The sequence below is a fragment of the Bos mutus genome, chromosome 1 (assembly GCF_027580195.1).
Source record: "Bos mutus isolate GX-2022 chromosome 1, NWIPB_WYAK_1.1, whole genome shotgun sequence".
NCBI classification, from domain to species: Eukaryota; Metazoa; Chordata; class Mammalia; order Artiodactyla; family Bovidae; genus Bos; species Bos mutus.
In genome coordinates, this window is record NC_091617.1 from 621077 (window position 1) to 641488 (window position 20412).

Consider the following 20412-nt stretch of genomic DNA (forward strand, 5'->3'; position numbering starts at 1 on the left):
GTGTGACACGACATCTGAGCCTTGGACCGGGGTCAGGTGAGCAGCCCCACCGTGGTGGGGGAGGAGAGTGTGGGGTCACTGCATCCTGCATGACACCCAGCCCTGCAGGTCCGAAGCCCGCAGGAGCTGTGTGTTACCTTCTAAGGCCTGAAAGGGTGGGTCAGTGTCTCCTTGAGAGAGGGAGGAGGCTGCTTTCTTTTTTTAATTTTGTTTACTTTTAAATTTATTTATTTCAGTTGGAGGATAATTACTCTACAATATTATGATGATTTTTGCCATACATGCATGTCCTCTCTCCTAATCCCTCTCTCACCTCCCTCCCCATCCATTCTTCCAGGTTGTCACAGAGCACCGCCTTTGGGTTCCCTGCGTCATACATCAGACTCCCACTCAGAGAGGCCTCGGTTCAGCCCAGTCACTCAGTCGTGTCCGATTCTTTGCGACCCCATTGCCTGCAGCACGCCAAGCCTCCCTGTCCATCACCAACTCCTGGAGTTTACTCAAACTCATGTCCATTGAGTCGGTGATGCCATCCAACCATCTCATCCTCTGTCATCCCCTTCTCCTCCCGCCGTCAATCTTTCCCAGCATCAGGGTCTTTTCCAATGAGTCAGTTTTTCGCATCAGGTGGCCAAAGTATTGGAGTTTCAGCATCAACATCAGTCCTTCCAATGAATATTCAGAACTGATTTCCTTTAGGATGGACTGGTTGGATGTCCTTGCAGTCCAAGGGACTCTCAAGAGTCTTCTCCAACACCACAGTTCAAAAGCATCAATTCTTTGGCTCTCAGCTTTCTTTATAGTCCAACTCTCACATCCATACGTGACCACTGGAAAAACCATAGCTTTGACTAGACGGACCTTTGTCGGCAAAGTAATGTCTCTGCTTTTTAATATGCTGTCTAGGTTGGCTATTGCTTTTCTTCCAAGGAGCAATTGTCTTTTAACTTCATGGCTGCAGTCACCATCTGCAGTGATTTTGGAGCCCAAGAAAATAGAGGCCTAGAAAGTGAAAATGAGCGTGTTAACCACTCAGTCCCATCCACTCTTTTGCGACCCCATGGACTATAGCCCGCCAGACTCCTCTGTCCATGGCTGCAGAGGCCGAGCTGAAGAATAGGATTTCAGAGGCAGAGAGGTTCAGGGGAGGTTAAGGTCCTCATGTGAATGTGGGGGAAGGTGGCTGCTGCTCACGGGGGTGAGGGGGGAGAGCAGAGGGTGGCCAGGAGCCACTCCTCTGTCTCCTCCAGGCACAAATACTGGAGTGGGTGGCCATTCCCTTCTCCAGGGATCTTCCTGACCCAGAGATGGAACCCATGTCTCCTGCATTGCAGGCAGATTCTTCACTGTCTGAGCCACCAAGGAAGCCCGCTGGCCGTTTCCTGAGAGAGGCCTAGAAGGAGATGTCAATGCCATACAAGGCAGGCTCCAGGCTTGCCTGTGTCTCTGCCTCGGGGCAGGGCAGGCAGGGACCTTCCTCGGACACCCTGCCCCTTGGGTCACCTGCGTAATTTGTACGATGCTTAAGCCTCTCAGGGCTGACCTCCTTCCCTCCTGCCCTCACCCTGGAAGCTGTTGGCACAGCCTGAGTTGTTGGTTCCTCAGCTCACCTGTTCTCTCCTAGACCCTCGATGGCTCCCCTACAGAGCTCTGCCACGACCCTGCTCCCATGCCAGCCCCACTCTGTTTTAAGGGGCCTTTCCTTGGCCCCCTCCATGGAAGTCATTCTCTGGCCATGGCCGAGGCCTGACCCTCCTCCATCCTGGTCCCCTCCAGCATCCCAGGACCGGTGCTCCTGTCGCCACTGCCGGGCTCTGTTACCGTCAGGGAGGAGCCGTCACGGGTAGCTTCTTTGGCTCCTGGACACCCTCTGCCTTAACCCCTCACCCCAGTGAGCGGCAGCCACCTTCTCCTACATCAGGACCTTAACCTCCCCTGAACCCCTCTGCCTCTGAAATCTTATTCTCCAGTTTGGCCTCTGCATCCACCAGGGTTCTCACTCCAGGATCCTAATCGTCCTGTCGCTTGGAATTCCCTCCTTTTGATTCTGGCAGCACCAACTTCACCCACACTCAATCCTACAGACCTCGCTCTCAGCTAGCCTCAGTTAAGGCTGGAAAAAATCCAGTCATCTTTTGCTCACCAAGTATTGGCTCATCATCAATTACACAAGAACTGACGAATCCTTCTCCTTCCAATAATGACCAGAGAAACCTCTATACAGAGAGAATCAGCATTATGCTCTTAAAGTTGTTCTCCTAGCGGGACTTCTCTTTCCTCTCAAAGTATTCATCTTCAAAAAGCGAAGCCTGTGATTCCTACAAAGACATAAAAGGAACACATGCCCAAGATTTATTTAACTTGTGAAAATGAGCCAATCAGTAGGATAGAAAAGATGGTGCAAAGGTCATTGGTGGACTTTCCTGACCTTTAAAAACAAAACAGAATGTCAGAAGGATGGCTGGATCATTTGATAGATACTCTACCAAACTGATGAATGCCCTAGATGAGAAGAAAACCATAACCTTTGTGGTTTTCATTTCTAAGGGACAGAAATGGACAAGTTAATATGTCCCACTACTGTGTCTGGGTTTCTCAACTAGTAAATGGTGACAGAAGACACAGATAAATTCCCTCAAGAATTAAGTGATTCCTGGGTGAGCCTGTCCAACAATGCCCCTAGTTGACATGGGGAGGGCATGCCCTCTTGCCTTATTTCTGAGGGTTGGGTAATTTTTCTTGACCATCTCTAAAAGAAATTCTGAACTAGTTATCTCAAAATCTCCACATTTATTCCTTCTTGAACATAAGAAAATTAAAAAAAAAAAATCCTAAGTGCATCACTCACACTCCATTGGGCTCTTGATGACCAAACAATGGTTGTCACTTGGTGGAGTTTCCAACAGCGTGGCTCAGCAGGGGACTGGCATGCTGGCAGCACTGGCATCACACAGATGGCCAGCAGCTCCCCCAAGACCAGTCCTGGCCAAGAGCACAGACACTGCACGTCCCAGGGCAGGTTGTTCAGGAATGGACTCAGTGAGCTTATACTTTCATGGAGACATCATAGGATTGGAACTTCAAGGAACCTTCTGGAAAGTCTCCCCCAGATTTTCTAGGACGGATGGTGTTTCCTATATTTAGTTCTCCCAGGACTGAGTGAGCCCACAGTCAGGTCAGCCCAGGCCAGGCTCTCAACAGCCTCCCTAGCGAGGATCTCTTCTTCAAACTCTCAACCAATTCCAGGCCATTTCTTCTTCTGCCCTCTGTGCAAATGATTTAGAATTGATCAGTGGCTTCATCTAAAACCTCCTGACTTACTTAAGCTTTTTAAGCCCCAATTTCTTTTATGCTAAATAATCCAAACTGTTATGATCCTCTTAATTCTGTTATTAGCTGTGCTTTGCTGAGCCCTCTTGGGTCTCTTCTAAGACCTGGAAGAGCCTAATAAAGCTCCCAGGGACCATGACTTCACAAACCAGGTCTACTATCCCCTGTGACATACGAGCTTTCTCTAAATCACATGTTTGCAGAAAACATGGGAAAGTTGCTGTGATGACCCCTTGGGTTGTTTCTCCTGCTGTTTTGCTTGCTCTTTGTTGTTATTGGTAATATTTCTACTGTGTGCTTCAGCACATAACGACTGTTTTTTTTTTTTTTTTTTTTCATTTAGCAATTATAGTTAGCAGAAAGAAGAAAATTAGAAATACCATCATGACACTTCTCAGAGGCACCTGCTGCTGGTAGGTTGGTACTTAGCACTTCAGGCTTTGTTGTTATTGTTGATCAGTCAACTCTTCTTGTCAGACTCTTTGCAACCCCATGGACTGCAGCACACCAGGCTGCCCTGTCCTCCACTATCTCCCGGAGTTTGCTCAAATTCATGTCCACTGAGTCAGTGCACTATCTCACCATCTCATCCTCTGCTGCCCCCTTCTCCTTTTGCTGTCAATCTTCCCCAGCCACAGGGTCTTTTCCAATGAGTCGGCTCTTTGCATCAGTGACCAAAATATTGGAACTTCAACTTCAGCATCAGTCCTTCCAGTGGATAGTCAGGTCTTTTACCCTGATCTCTTAAGACAAGATCAGACCGGACTAGACTGCTCTTAAGCACCTTTTTTCATCCAGTAACAGCCGGGGTCCTACGCTCTCCCCCTGGTCGGGGCTGTCTCACTCATTTAGGGCTGTTGAGTCACCATCGCTACAACCCAATTTAAAACAAAAGCAGCTCCTAGTCTCGGAATCAGTCATAGCAGCAGTTCAGATTGGCTTAGGGGTCAAAATAAAATGAATCTACCAACACTGATTTATTTAACCTGAAGAAAAGCCAGCCCAGTAAGTGGGGGAAAACACCAGCAAACGCTCAAGACCTGGGCTGACATATTTATTCAAACCCCAAACTCTCCTTTGTTCTGTCTTCTGAGTCCACCCAGGTTTACATGAGAGACCTTCTCTGGGGCACTGTGGCCCCCACAGTGGGTTTTCTAGGCCGCCATGTAAGGGTCCCAACACGAGCACCGGCGGATCATTGCTGTTGTTCTAGACAAGCTTGCCAAATGCCTACCTGGTCCTTCTTTATGGATGACCCCCATGCTGGTTGCTGTTCTTCCAAATTGGTGCCAATCTAATGCCCTTTCTGTGCTCAAAATTATACCAGACACTGATTTCCTATTATTCCTATCAATATATATTGATATTATTAATACTGACCCATCCATATATTTATTACTATCTTTGTAAAGCTGTTTCTCTTTTTTGGTACAATTCTACTTTCATGTTAAGCTTCTGTATCTAAGACACCACTTCATCTTACCTTCATTGAGATATCACTAATATTTTCCCATGCTGTTATATGTTTTTAATGGTGGCATAGTAAGTTGATAGGGCCTCCCTGGTGGCTCGGGGGTAAAGAATCCACCTGCTATACAGGAAACCCATGCAGGAGACGGAGGATGAGATGGTTGGATGGCATCACTGACTGGATGGACATGAGTTTGAATAAGCTTGAGGAGTTGGTGATGGACAGGGAAGCCAGGTGTGCTGCAGTCCATGGGGTCGCAAAGAGTAGGACACAACTGAACGACTGAACCGAACTGATCCAGGACAACGCGAGTTCAATCCTTGGGTCAAGAAGATCCACTGGAGAAGGAAATGGCAACTCACTCCAGTATTCTTGCCTGAAAAATCCCATGGACAGAGGAGCCTGGTGGGCTACAGTCCATGGGGTCGCAAAAAAGTCAGACACGAGTTAGCAACTAAATGACGAATAAGTTGATACACGATTTAGCAATATCCTACAGTAGAACATTCAGGTGATTTTCAACATTTTGATTTTATCAAAGAACAATGTGGTGACTCTCTGTGTCAAGCATGATTCAAAGTAAATGCTCACAAGTGGAATTGCTCGGCCACAAGCCATGCATTTATTGGTGGCTTTTGTTACCTACTGCCAACTCACTCTTGGTAGGTCATGATTTTACATCTATTTTGCTGGACTCATCCTTATCCAGTTTTGACCAATCCATTCTTCCCCTGAGACATATGGGCGACAGGGCCATTGAAGCTGGCTCTCGGGATGGGAGGTTTCAAAGTCTAGGACACTAACTTTAGATCCCCATGTTCTCTTGGAAAATTCCTCTTCGTTCATCCAACCGCAATGTTCCAGGCACCACTCCATGAACCAGCCAGATAAAATTCATACCCAACAGAGCTTACATTCCGTCTGGGAGGAGACAGTATGTGTGTGCTCAGTTGCTAGGACTCTTTGCAACCCCATGGACTGTAGCCCGCCAGGCTCCTCTGACCATGGGATTCTCCAGGCAAGAAAACTGGAGTGGGTGGCTCTTTTCTTCTGGGGATCTTCCTGACCCAAGGATCGAACCTGGGTCTCCTACATTGGCAGGCAGATTCTTTACCATCTGAGCTACCAGGGAAACCCAAACAACGCGTATATCAGATGGCAAAGTAAGCACAGTGGTGAAACATACAGCAGGGGAAGGAGGAGGGGAAAGCAGGGGTGTGAGCTGCATTTCAAAGAAAGGTGGTCAGGAAACAGCCCATGGGGAAGGTGATGCTCGGCCAAGCCCTCAAGGAGAGGGGGTGCTGTGCCCCCATCAGGACTGGGCACTCCGATCGTGCACACACAAGACATGTGGTCTTGAGACAGTCGCTTAACTCCTCTGTACCTGTGTTTTCTCCACATGGCGTAAGGATGTTAAGAGATTAAATAGAATGAAGTAAGTTAATGTTCATAAAATACTTGGAACTGGCATATAATGGGGCTTCTCTGGTGGATCAGACAGTAAAGAATCTGCCTGCCAGTGCAGGAGACCTGGGTTCTATCCCTAGGTCAGGAAGATCCCTTGGAGAAGGAAATGGCTATTCACTAGAGTATTCTTGCCTGCCAGCAATTTCACTACAGCTTTGTTTGAAACACTATAAATTTAGACATGCCAATTAAGAGGCAAGTGGCCACAGTTCTCTGCAGTCACACAAGGCACCTGATATAACATAAGAGATCAATGAACTAGATCTCCATGACAGGGCACAAGATGATACTGTTGAAGGAAAAAAACCATGTTGCTGAAGCCTCCAATATCCAGTCAGTTCATTAAAAATCTAGTTGGTTCATTCAAAATCCAGAAAGCAGTATTATGAAATTATGATAATATATATGTACATATGGGATTCCCTGGTGGCTCAGAGGGTAAAGACTTTGCCTGCAATGCAGGAGACCAGGGTTCAATCCCTGGGTCAGGAAGATACCCTGGAGAAGTGAATGGCTACCCATTCCACTATTCTTGCCCAGAAAATCCCACTGACAGAGGGTCCTGGCAGGCTACAGTCCATGGGGTCACAGAGTTGGACACAACTGAGCAACTGTGTATATACATATACATATATATATAGTAAAACATAAAAGATGGATATAAATAATACATACTGACTTGAGAATGATGGCTACTTCTTGGGAAGGAAGGAATAGATGAGAAGAGATACAAAAAAAAAAAAGGACTTCAACTATATCTAATATTTTGTTTCTTGAAAATAAAAGACCTGAAAGAAATACAGCAAAAATACATCCGTTCAGTCTGAGTGATAAGGACCTCAAGTCTGTTATAGTATCTTCTGTTCTTTTAGGGATGTTTGAATTTTTTTCAAGTAGACTATTTCTAGTGTATCAGTCCATGTACAAGTTTTAAGAAAGCAAACAGCATATGGATGGTGCCATAAAGTAAGGGCAATCATGATTAGAGCATCATGTTTCACCGCAATGGAGATTCAACCCAGAACCATCATGGGATGAGGAGGGATAAGGGAGCATTAAGTAAACAGAGATTCCCTAGCCATTTTGCAAATCAGACTATGTAACTTGTTCCACATTATTGTATTTACACTTGGAAAGAAATAAATGGAAGGGACTTCTCTGGTGGTCCAGCAGTTAAGAATCCACCTGCCAATGAGGGAGGCACAGGTTTGATCCCTGGTCTGGGGAAGATCCCACATGCCTCTGAGCAACCAAGCCTGTGCCCCATAACTACTGAGCCTGCACTCCAGGGCCCAGGAGCCGCGACTGCTGAGCCTGCGCTCCAGAGCCCGGGAGCCACGACTGCTGAGCCTGTGCTCCAGAGCCCGGGAGCCGTGACTGCTGAAGCCCTCACAATCTAGAGCCCGTGCTCCACAATAAGAGAAGCCACCACAATGAGAGGCCTGTGCACCACAGCTAGAGAGGAGGGATTAGGGGGGATAAGGGATAAGGGATAAGGCAAGCTCCCCACTTGCCACAAGTAGAGCAAACCTGCACAAAGACCCAGTGCAGCCAGAAATAAATAAATAAATAATATATATATATATATATATTTTTTTTTTAAGAAATAAATGGAAGAGGAACAAGCTTTCAGAACACTGGCTGTAACTGCCTACTTAATAAATTCAGCACCTTTTTGCAGTTGTTTTAAGGTAATTAAAACGTATTTGATTCAGAGGATGTGATGAAAACCCTTGAGATATCATAGAGCCCAAGGAAGGGGGCAGGGGCTGCTCTACTGCTGATCTAATTATCCCTTTTCATGGCCTTAACTAAACCCACCAAATTGCCTGCTTCTAAGGCTGAGACACAAATGGACAGTGTCCAGGCTTTTGCTGGCCACATCGCCAAACCCTTCTGCCAAGGTTCTTTTCTAAGTGTTCCTTTCAAAGAGCGGGTTCCTGGCACACGTAGATGTGTGGCGCTCTAGCGGATGGGAGCTGGTGAAGGAGAATGCAAGTGTGATGAGAAGGGAAGGCAGGACAGTGAAAGATGAGCCAGACACACAGAGTAAGAACAAGGGTGGGAATAAAAATCTTCATTGCAGATAAAAGTTGGAGAATTACTGGACGACCAAAGAGGTGCTCAGCAGAAAAAGCACAAACCCGCATCAAATACAGTCCATTCTCATCGTCCATGATATTTCTGTCATATAAAGTAGCTGCTAGTGCTAATTTAGAGAACTGGAAACCTCTGTTCCTAGGGCAAATGCAGGGCTAGGCTCCTGTGAGCCTTTGGTCACAACAGCTGTGTCACCCACCAATAGATAACCTTGCTTTATGTGTGTTTCATTTTAATGGCATCTTCGTAGGAGTAGTGTTCGTCATTCAGTCGTATCAGACTCTTTGCGACTCCACTTACTGTAGCCCGCCAAGCTCCTCTGTCCATGGGATTCTCCAGGCAAGAATACTGGAGTGGGTTGCCATGCCCTTCTGCAGAGGACCTTCCTGACCCAGGGATCAAACCTTGGTCTCCTGAATTGCAGGTAGATTCTTTACTGTCTGAGCTACAAGGAAGTCCCTTAATGACATCTTACTTAATACATGTTGTTGATCCATATATAGGAAAAGAATTCCCCCCAAAAAAGTGGATATACAGAAACGTATAACTGACTCACTTTGTTATATACCTGAAACTAACACAACATTTTAAGTCAACTGTATGCCAGTAAAAGTTAAAACCAGAAACATTGGACAAAGCCAACAGCACTATAACTTGGGCCTGAACAAAGCCAACCTAACACACACATTTTTTCCATAAGGCACATCCCAGCCTTTTTGTGCTCAGGGACACTAGACAGCATTTCTGCATGAATGGTAGGTGGAGGGGACATTTTACACAGGAAAATCACAACACTAAATTGACTGAGGAAAAGACACTTATTCACAGCATAAGAGCTGAAGCAAGAAGTCACCTGGTCATCCTTGCCTGGGAACAGACACATTGGGAGACTCAAAATTTAAATTCATAAAAACAGAATCTTTGAATAATGAACCCCCTTCGTACCTCCCTCCCCGTCCATTCTTCCAGGTTGTCACAGAGCACCGCCTTTGGGTTCCCTGCGTCATACATCAGACTCCCACTCAGAGAGGCCTCGGTTCAGCCCAGTCACTCAGTCGTGTCCGATTCTTTGTGACCCCATTGCCTGCAGCACGCCAGGCCTCCCTGTCCATCACCAACTCCTGGAGTTTACTCAAACTCATGTCCATTGAGTCGGTGATGCCATCCAACCATCTCATCTTCTGTCGTCCCCTTCTCCTCCTGCCTTCAATCTTTCCCAGTAACAGGGTCTTTTCCAAGAAGTCAGTTCTTCGCATCAGGTGGCCAAAGTAATGGAGCTTCAGCTTCAGCATCGGTCCTATAAATGAATATTCAGGATTGATTTCCTTCAGGATTGACTGGTTGGATCTCCTTGCAGTCCAAGGGACTCTCAAGAGTCTTCTCCAACACAATAGTTCAAAAAGTATCAATTCTTCAGCACTCAGCTTTCTAGGGAGAAAGCAATGGCAACCCACTCTAGTACTCTTGCCTGGAGAATCCCAGGGACAGAGGAGCCTGGTTGGCTGTCGTCTACGGGATTGCACAGTCGGACATGACTGAAGCGACTTAGCAGCAGCAGCAGTAGCAGCTTTCTTCATGGTCCAACTCTCACATCCATACATGACTACTGGAAAAACCATAGCTTTGACTAGACAGACCTTGGGCAGCAGTTAATAGTAGCAGTTACCCTCCATCCAAAAAGCGAAATCTCATCTTCCACAAAGAGGTGCGTACACTTTGGGATCCACAGGGACACACAGTGCTCCATCCAAGTCAGATCAATACGAGTTTATGGACACAGTGGTCTCCCACTTGGCATGGAGAGCTCAAGAACCCATTTTGTATTAATACAATCCTCACTTCTGGCATTATCCACTAGACAATGCATCCTTGTCTTTTCCACTCACAAGGCAACTACAGCTTAGAGTGAAATCTCCGGGAAATGAAGTGAAATCATAATTCCTGCCAAAGAAGGGGCAAGCTTAGCCCCAAGTGTTCTGGAGAAAGGGGTTCAATTGCAATACGCAGATGACAACTCTGCTCCCTTGCAGCACCCCAAAGGTCTCGAGGACTCTGGACACTTGGTCTGGCTTCAGGAGCTCGACTTTTGCTAATCTCCCTGTTGGGTCAAGAGGAGCTGGAAGCATACAAGGTTATCAAGCTATTGCTGCTGGTACTATAAACAGGAAATCAACCCTGTATTCATTGGAAGGACTGATGCTGAAGCTGAAGCTCCAATACTTTGGCCACCTGATGCGAAGAGCTGACTCATTGGAAGAGACTCGGATGCTGGGAAAGGCTGAAGGCAAAAGAGACAGGGGCGGCAGAGGATGAGATGGTTCGATAGCATCACTGACTCAGTGGATGTGAATCTAAGTAAACTCTGAGATAGTGAAGGAGAGAGGAGCTTGGTGGGCTGCAGTCCGTGGGGTCACAGAGAGTTGGACACGACTTAGTGACTGACCAACAACAACTATAAGTTTAGGGGCTGATTTAGGTAGTTATGGGGCAACTCTCCCAAAACCAGACCTCACCACCACCCAGGGACTTCCTGGTCACACCATTGTCCTCCCACGTACTAATGGGATGCCTCGCATTTGTGTTTGGGTCTAAGTCATGTGCCTTAAAGCTTTGTTCTCAGAGCCAAAAAGAATGCTGGCAATTCAAGTGCAGCCAATGGCCATGCTGGCCTCAGAGGCTCCCTTGGCTGTTTCCCTGTGGTCAAGTACAGCGCCTATTCTGTCTAGAATTAGAGCGACAGCCCCACCGAACCCCCTGGCAGGCTACGGGAACAACAGGCATCCTTACCCGAAGACGAAGAGTGTGCAAAGAAGAGGCCTCTGAGAAACTCTCCCCATCTCTGCATCCCACCAGTCAGCAGGTTCTTAAGTCGCTGACTGAACACCCCAAGCCCCAGCAGACTGGGCAGTGGGATCTGGGCCAGGGCCGGACAAACTTGGAAGGACTCTTCAAAAGCAGCTCATGCAATGGAGGCTGAAAGAAGAAACAGTCCGTGATCACACAGTCCATGCGGGTCTCTAAGCCCAAGTGCTATGCTCATTCCACTACTACGTTTGCGTTTTCTCCACAGTGACAAACAGTCTCGCAAACAGACCTGGACACCTGCTGCCACCGGCACCATGGCAGCCTGTTCCCAGGTCCACTCTGCTGCTGGAGGACACCCGGAAACCTTGCTCAGCCCTCTTGGTGCTTCTCCGTGAGGAACTGGTAGAATCATGTCTTTCTAACCAACGTGTGGGCACCATGTGGGCTGGCCCATCGCGAGGCTCATTGCATAAGAATATGCGCAGGACTCATTCTTGGCTCTTGGAAGTCGTCCCTTCAGTTCAAGAGACCCTTGGCAGCCATGAAAGGCCTCTCCACCAGCTGATGGCAACTCGGACCCTCCCTGAATCTGCAGGGTGTCCCGCACCCCACGCCTCTCTTGCCATCACACCACACCTGCCCGCTCCCAGGTGCTTCCAAAACACATTTTTGGCACCTCCCATCTCCACCACCCCTGCTCCATACGAGACGTCCCGTGCCTGCTCAAAGGCCATCTTTGCTGGAAAACTACCCCACCCCCACTCCCTGGACTAAGGAATCCAGTTCTTTGTTCGTATAGCACTCAGTTTGCATCTCATATCAGGGCGGAATAATTTCCACCTTCCCCAATCCGTGACAGCCTCGAGGTTAGGGTCACGGCCCACTCATCTTTTATCCTGCCCAGGGCAGCGCCTGCCCTGTGCATCGCCCATACACACACCCCTCGGGGAATGCGGAGAGGAAAAAGCTCTGTGGGAAATGACAGAGCAGTTTGGAAAAAACAGGACAAAAGGAGGCCTGGTCTCCAGGGTACACACTAACTTTACTTCCGATGTTCTCAGGACTTCCCTTTGAAGACCTGAGATTAAAGCAGGTCCCAGGAGTCCCAGCTCCACTCTCCCTCCTACAGGGATGAAGCCAGGGGCCCTGGTCTGGTGGCGGGATGGGAAGGGCCCGGGGCAGAGGTCATTCAGAGCACAGTCTGGGCTGCAGACTGGCAGTGTCCACCTCTGGAAGGGTGTGGCGTGCCCAAAATGGACGTTCAAATGACCAGTCCCACCTCTTCCAGTAATCATCTCGGGGTGTGTGTGCGCACACGCTTAGCTGCTCAGTTGTCTGATCCCATGGACTGCAGCCCACCAGGCTCCTCTGTCCATGGAATCTTTCAGGCAAGAACACTGAAGTGGGTTGCTATTTTCTTCTCCAGGGGATCTTTCCCACCCAGGTAATGAACCTGTGTCTCCTATATTGCAGGCAGATTCTTAACCTGCTGAGCCTTTGGGTCACCTCGGAGGAGTCACTTATCTTAGCACTTGGGTGCCCCATCTGCAAAATGGGTACAATATGCGCCTTAGGGTGTTGAGGAGGGTAAAGGAATAATGCCCACACTGAGCTTTTGCTGAAGCTGTGTCTTGTGTCCCTCAGCTGTGTCAGGATGGATGGATCACTGCTCTTCTGGAGTAGCTCATGCTTCCAACACCTCTTATCATCAGCATTTCACCTTCATCAACACAAACCTGGTCTTTCAGCAAAAGGCTCGCTTGGGCTCAGTGGTTCTTCCTTGCGGACATTTCAGGGTACAGGACTTGACTGTCTCAAGCTCAGATGCTTGCCCAGTGCTTCCCTGACTCATGTCTCTGCGAAGCAGCTTCCAGGGCACACCTGGGACTAGCTTTCTGGCCTACAGTCTCCCTTTCATTCTCCACCTTCCTGAGCCCACCTCGTGCAAAGAAAACAAAAACAAAGAGCAGAGCTTCAGAAGTTCAATCCTGTTCAAAGTGGACCACGAATAGGGTGACAAGTGTGAGAAAGAGGCCCCCAGAGGCAGCTTTCCAGAACTGTGGAGTCACCCCAAGGCCTGGCTTCTTTGGCTTCTGCAGTTCAGTTCAGATGGCAGACTCCTATCCCTTTGCATTTATTCTCGAGGGTGTCCCGTCAGCCTCCCAGATTTGGCCCGACTCCTCATCACACCCCCTCAGCTCACAGATCCAGGTGTCTGCAGGTGCTGCGCCCTCTGCCAGAACCACCACATCACGTGACTCGCTCCATATCCCGCGGGTCTCAGCGCCCCCCGCCCCCTCCCACCCACATCCTCTGCCCTTTCCCTTCGTGGCAGCGCCCACAGTTCTCTGCCTTCCGAACTATCAGTCCCCAGGACCGTCTTGTTCACTGCTCCATCCCCAGCACGCCGCAAGTCACCATCCACTGAAGGAGGCCGGCCACCCAAACATCGCCCCTGCCCACCACCCACCTGAGCAAGAGGACGCCCCCCAGCCCGGGGACGACCTGCACATGAGCCCTGCCGCAACGGGCAAGGGTCGCCCTCAGCGCTGAGAGTCCAGCTATGAATCAGCACCTGGGGGGGCAGGGGGGCGGCGGCAGGGAAGGGACAGTGGCTTCATTCCGGAGCTTCCGAGGAGGGGAACTGGCACACGCACGGCTGTCCTACTTAGCCAGCCTCCTTCCGAACACTTTCTAAACTGTGCCGTGAGATTCCGCACACCTGGTGACCTGGAATGCCCAACAGCATCCATCCATCTTCCTGGGGACCAGCAAGTGCAGGAAAAGGAAGTGGCAGTACCACCCCCAGGCCCCAAGGGTGGCTGCTTACCACCTGCGTGGCACGTGGCACACGCTCACCCCAGAGTGCCTTGTTTATAACCAGAGAGGACAGACAGCCTCCACGCTACCAGACGGATAAGACGACATGGTGTCAGGGTCCCCAGCTCAAGATCTGGGCAGTCACTCGGAAGTTGCAGGGTCAAGGTCAAACCTCTTGGGAGTCTTGTTTCCTCATCCAGATAACAAGGGTACTGCTGCTCTATCAATGAGCTGAAGAGGCTAAATGAGGTACAGACTGTGTGTGTGCAGCATGGAGCACACACGTAACAAAAATGCTCTAGGAAAAAGCAAGCTTGCACCTCGGTCATGAGCACCTGAGTGAATCTGCATCGAGACCCAGACCATTGGTAGAGAATCTGTGCTCCCTCCAGCCTTGGCTGAGCGCCTGCACTCTCAGGAAATTCCGAATGAAACAGGAAGTAGCCCATTTTCCCAGATAATCTCTACTTTATCCCTTTTATTTCCAGTGTCCAGTTCTTAATGACCCTCTTTACTGAACTATTGCTCTTCAAAGAGACTTTTTTTATAGCTTTTTATGCCTCTGGAGGAAGTGGAAGTTGGCTCTTTTAAGAGAAAGCCACGTGAGGAATTCGAGGATCCAGGGCAGCATCACGGAGGGAGGCAGCCCCAGGCGAGTTCAGAGCTGGGCGAGTCAGGAACCTGTTTGCTCATCTGTCAGTGCTTCAGCATCATCGTGGTTAGAAGAGGCAGAGGCCCAGTCCCCACCCTCTCCACTCCTACCAGGATCTGTCTGTAGAATCAGTACAACCGGAGATCTATCTTGGCAACTGACGCTTCTCCCAACAACCTAGGTGCAGAAGCTTTGGGTTGTGGGCAGACACCCTGTGCAGGGCCCTGCTCTGGGAAGATGGAAAGGCTGGGCAACTTCTTCCAAAGCACCAGCCGCTGGGAGGAGATACAGAGACTCTTCCATCTTCACCCATCCTCACTCGCCACGGAAGGTATCCCACTGCCAGGGAACCTGGGGCCTCGGCTCGCCAGGCCTGGGGCAGAGACCAAGGAAGTCAAGGTGTAAGTTGCTCACACATGTTCTACTCTTTGCGACCCCAGGGACTCTAGTTGGCCAGGCCCCTCCATCCATGGGATTCTCCAGGCAAGAATACTGGAGTGGGTTGCCATTTCTTCTCCAGGGGATCCTTCCTGACCCAGGGATCGAACCCGGTCTCCTGCATTGCAAGTGAATTTTTTGCCGTCTGAGCCACCAGGGACGTACGTGCAACTTGGTGAAGGAGAATTCTCAGACTGGGCTGTAAATTCAGGCTCACAGAACAGATTCTCTGGGACTGACCAGACATGAAATCTCAGTTGGTCTCCTGATCGGTTTTCTAGTAGGTTGAGAGAAGAAGGGCTTGAGGCAAATTAGAGCACGCCTGCTGTGTTCTCGTCTGTCATTTGCCTCCCTGCCAATGTAGTCAGCCGAGAAGTCAGAATGCTGGACGCTGACTTCATTTGCTTCTCAGCTTTGCTTTCTCTGGCTTGGTATTATTTATTCCTTTATGTAAGTTCTACTAAAGCTAACCACACAGAATATACAGGACACCCAGGTAAATCTGAATGTCAAACAGACACAAATAGACAATGCATCATTTTTTTTTGGTATAAGTGTATTACCATGTAATATTGGGGGCATACTTAATGTGAAAGCTGACTTGTCATTTAGCTGAAATTCACATTTAATTGGCCATCCTGCATTTTTATTTGCTAAGTAAATTAATTCAATCAATTTCAAGCAAAGACTGGTTGCTTCTAAGTCTCAAAGTATAACATTTCAAAAACCCAACTTCTCCTCTGCCAACATAAAGAAACTCTTCAAGCTCGTGTTTTTATTTTCAGGATGTTTTTTTTTTTTTTTAAAAAGGTCTATAAGTATCAAATAAAAACAACAACAAAAAAGATGCATCTTCTAATAAGTGCCCAGACTTAAGAGTTCAGCGTGCCGCCGGCCACAGGCACTGGCACCAGCTAGCACTTCAGGCATCTCCAACTCAACTGCAATCAGCCTCCAGGCCATCAGGGTGGCGGGGAAAAGCGACGGGGTGTAGAATTCAGAGGTGATGACTTCCCCAAAGAGGCCTGTGGGGCTGAGGGGTGGGGAGCGGGCAGTGCTAGTGGCAGAGGAACGACAGGATGCAGGGCCACCGCCAACTGCCACCTGGCATGCGCCCCTTCCCCAAGAGTAGCACCTGCCACAAGGATGAGCAGAGGAGCAGGCACTGCCCAGGGGTCAAGGAGCAGACGCACCCCACCTGCCCGCGCCCCGGCTTCTGCCAGGCTTGAACCTGGGCTCCTCCCAACACTACCAGCAGTCTGGGCGGACTGGAGCTGTGTCTGAGGCCTCAGCTGGTGCACAGTGCCATGGAGGGCCAAGAGGCCAAGGGTCTTTAAAAAAATCACACACTTTCACTCAGATCGAAAGTGACACATATAATACAGTGGTCTTAAAATTTTATTTTGCATGGGTGTATACAGTGTGAATAATGACCATGCAATCCAAAGTAGTTTTTATGAGCTTTGCTCTTCAAACTGGGGTTAGTGTTGCTGTTGGGCAGGAAGTCCTCACTGACAAATTATACTCATGAAGTGAAAGCAAGGAGGACGTGCTGGTGCCAAAGATTACCAAGTGGCCCTAAGGAAGTCAGCCCCCAGTTCTCACAGCAAAGAGGACCAAGAGCTAAAAGTACCTCTGGAAAATCCAACAGCGCCAACAGCACCCTCAGATATAAAGATTAAGCCTGTACACTATCTATCCGTGGTGCTCAAAAGTGAGAGAATTAAACAGGAGGCTAAAGTGTGGTGCCTTCTCACTTCCTCTTCTTGGTGGAATACAGCTTTTCTTCAAGTGGCACCGGGACGATCCCTTCACATTCTTTCACTTCCTGGGTCAGAGGGTGTTTTACAACATTTGGTCTAATCACATCAATGTCTCTAGACAAGTGCTCCATTATGCTTGCAACAGTTGTTGTTGGTGCATAAAAGTCCACCAAGAAGTACCTGCAATAAAATAAACATGTGTGAACGGCTGCATTCGGAAATACAGCGATTTCACAATCTTGGTCAATGTTTTCATTTTATGTCTCCCCACATAAAGACATCAACTACCCACAAATACCCATCTTTGTCACAAAAGAAACTGCCAGCGGACCAGTTAAACACAAGTGCAGCAGCATGCCCAACCTCCCTTTCCCATTCACTCTACTGAATTTTCCAAACCATGAGTTGACACTTTTTGTGAAAACACCTACAAGTCTTCTAATTTTCCACAGAATTTTACAAGTGACTTGATGCACCTATGAGAACCATGAGCCATATTCACAAACCATGAGCCATATTCACAAACAAGGAGAATGATTAAGAGAGGCCTAAGACTCATCTATGGAGAAGGAAATGACAACCCACTCCAGTACTCTTGCCTGGAGAATCCCATGGACGGAGGAGCCTGGTGGGCTACAGTCCATGGGGTCGCTAAGACTTCCCTGGTGGCTCAGATGGTAAAGCGTCTGTCTACAATGCGGGAGACCCAGGTTCAATCCCTGGGTCTCATGGACCCAGGCTACAGTCCATGGAGTCGCAAAGAGTCAGACACGACTGAGCGACTTCATTTACTCACTTAGGACCCATCTAGGCCATTCGGTACCTTCAGGAACTGACAAGGAACAAAAAGAAAATAACTTGAATCTTGTGGTGAGAGAAAAGAATTTAACATTCATCTACTCAGACCAGACTAACACAGATAAGGATCTCTTACAGCTCACTGGTCTTAAAAGATCAATAACTTTATCAGTGGTTGTCTGTACACGGATACAAAGGAAGAAGCGCCTCTATTCCCTGCCCACCCCACCCCTCAGTTCTAAAAATTTAAGCCTCCCTTGTGCTGTTTAGTTTGGACCACAGTGCTGTTAAACGGACAGTTTTCAGGGTGGTATTTCAGAATTCTTCAGTGTTCCAGCTGGCTAAGATGACCTCTGACATCACTTACTTGGTTCCGGCCACACTCTCCTCCCAGGCATATTCCTATCCAAGGTCTCTGCAGGCGCTGTGCCTCTGCTGGAAATGCTCTTCGCCCAGGTCCACACGGCCCATCCCTCACCTTCACCACATCTCGGTCCAAGAGTCACCTTGTCAGAGAGGCCTGCTGCCCCACCCACCTGGCCTCGGTTGCTCTCCCCTCCCTTTCTGAACGCTGTGGTTCTGTTACCCCCACCCGCACCTGATCACCACCGACAGTGTGTTTGTTTACAGTCGGCCTCACTGCACTAAAACAGAATGGCCCTAGGAAGGAGGGCTTTGTCACTACACCCCCAGCACCCTGAACACAGGCTAACACACGTCAGATCCACAGTAAATACCTCACCGTGATGTGTTAGCCTGAAGGGTGGAATTCTCACAGAAAGCAGGAAACACCAAACTGAAAATGAACAAACTCAGCAAGGAAGAAAGTTATTAGACAAACTATGGCATTTTGTGTAATTCTACACAAACTCAGCGTTCAAAACTCGTAAGGAAACTTCCTAACTTCACGTGTGACCATTCACAAGCTTAGTGGGAAAGTCAATCAAGTAAAAATAATTAAAAGTTAAAGGACAGAAAAACATATCATGCAAAAACACTAATCAAAAGAAAGTTCAAGTAGCTACAGTAATATCAGACCAAGGAGACCAGTGAACAACAACAAAAAATTACCAGGGGAAAAAGCAGACAATACAGAAAGATGGGTGCCCCAAGAAGACACAACAATCCTCCATGTGTACGTAGAGGTAACAGTTTCAACATACAGTAAATAACAACTAACAGAAATGAAGAAAAGAGACAAGTCCACAACTAGAGCTGAAAACTTCTAACATGCCTCTCAGTGACTGACAGATCTAGTACGCAGAACATCAGCAAGGATACAGAACAAGCGAACACCACTCAACCAACTGGATCTGATATTTATTGAACCCTCCACCCAACAACAGCAAGATATTACACATACTTGTTCTCAGGGTGTATAAAACATTTACTAAGGATGACCATATTCTGGGCCATAAAATGAGTCTCAGTAAATCTAAAGGGACTTGAGTCATGCAGATCTTGAGAAAAATCCCCCAAACACATAGAAACTAAACATGCATCTAAACAACCTATGGGTCAGAGAAGAAATCAAAAGGAAAATTACAAAGGACTCTTGACTGAATGAAAATAAAACAACACATGAAAATTTGGAGAATGCCACTAAAGTAGTGCTTAGGAATAAATTTACAGCACTAAACATGTAGGTAAGACAAGAATAAAGATCTCAAATTAATGATTTCAGCTTCCACCTTGAGAAAATGGGAAAAGAAGAGCAAATTAAATACAAAGTAAGACCAAAAAAGAAAATAAAAATCAGAGCAGAAACCTCTGAAACACAAAAGAGAATATCAGTGAAACCAAACACTAGCTCACTGAGAAGATTGATAGAAGTGATACAACTCCAATCAGATTGATTAGAAAAAAGAGTTAAGATACAGATCACTGATATGTGGGAATAAGAAAGGTGAAATGACTACAAAGTTTACAGATACTGAAAGGATGATAAGTGAATATCATAAAAAATATTTTACAATAAACTTGATGACCTAGCTGAAATTTCTTGAAAAAATACTATCAAAACTCACTCAAGAAGGAACAGATGACCTGACCAGCCCTGTATCTATCAAAGAAATTAAATTTGTAATTTAAAATCTTCCCATAAAGATTACAGGCACAAACAGTTTCACTGGTGAGCTCTACCAAATATTTAAGAAAAAAATATCAATTCTGACACAAACTGATCTGGGAAGTAGGAAAACACTTTTGAACTTGTCCTAAGAAGTCAGCATTACCCTGGAATCAAGATCAGACAAAGACACTTTTTTAAAAAGAAAAGAAAAACAGACCAGTGTCCCTCATAAACATAAATGAAAAAATTCTAAATAAACCTCTAGCAAATTGACTACTATAATAAATAAAAAGAACAATATATCCTGACCAAGTAGGATTTAGTTCAAGAAGGCAAGATTGGCTTAAACATCTGAACATGAATGAAATCAATCATATTAACAAGCTAAAAAGCCATGTGATCACTCCAATAGATGCAAAAAGGCAAAACCCCATATCCATTCCTGATAAAACCCTCAGCACACTACAGAAAGATGGAATCTTCTATGACCTTATATAGAGCATCTGTGGAAAACCCCACATCCGACATCATACTAACTGGTCAAAGTCTAGGTGCCTTCCCCCTAAGAAAGGGAACAAGCAAGAATGTCTACTCTCACTGCTTCCATCCAACATTTTACTGAAGTGCAAAAGAGTAAAAGGCATCTAGATCGATATGGAAAAAGGAAAACCATCTTTTTGCAGATGTCATAATTATG

General features: G+C 47.3%; 1 long non-coding RNA gene across 1 annotated transcript; it reads right to left on the minus strand.

Moving 5' to 3' along the window:
• Positions 1–267: 267 nt before the first annotated feature.
• On the minus strand, positions 268–11976 carry LOC138986317 (uncharacterized). The gene is made up of 3 exons (XR_011463150.1): positions 11156–11976; positions 2144–2318; positions 268–1002 (listed from the first exon to the last, which is right to left on the minus strand). It is a non-coding gene; the product is annotated as an uncharacterized lncRNA (long non-coding RNA).
• Between the last annotated feature and the right edge of the window lie 8436 nt (positions 11977–20412).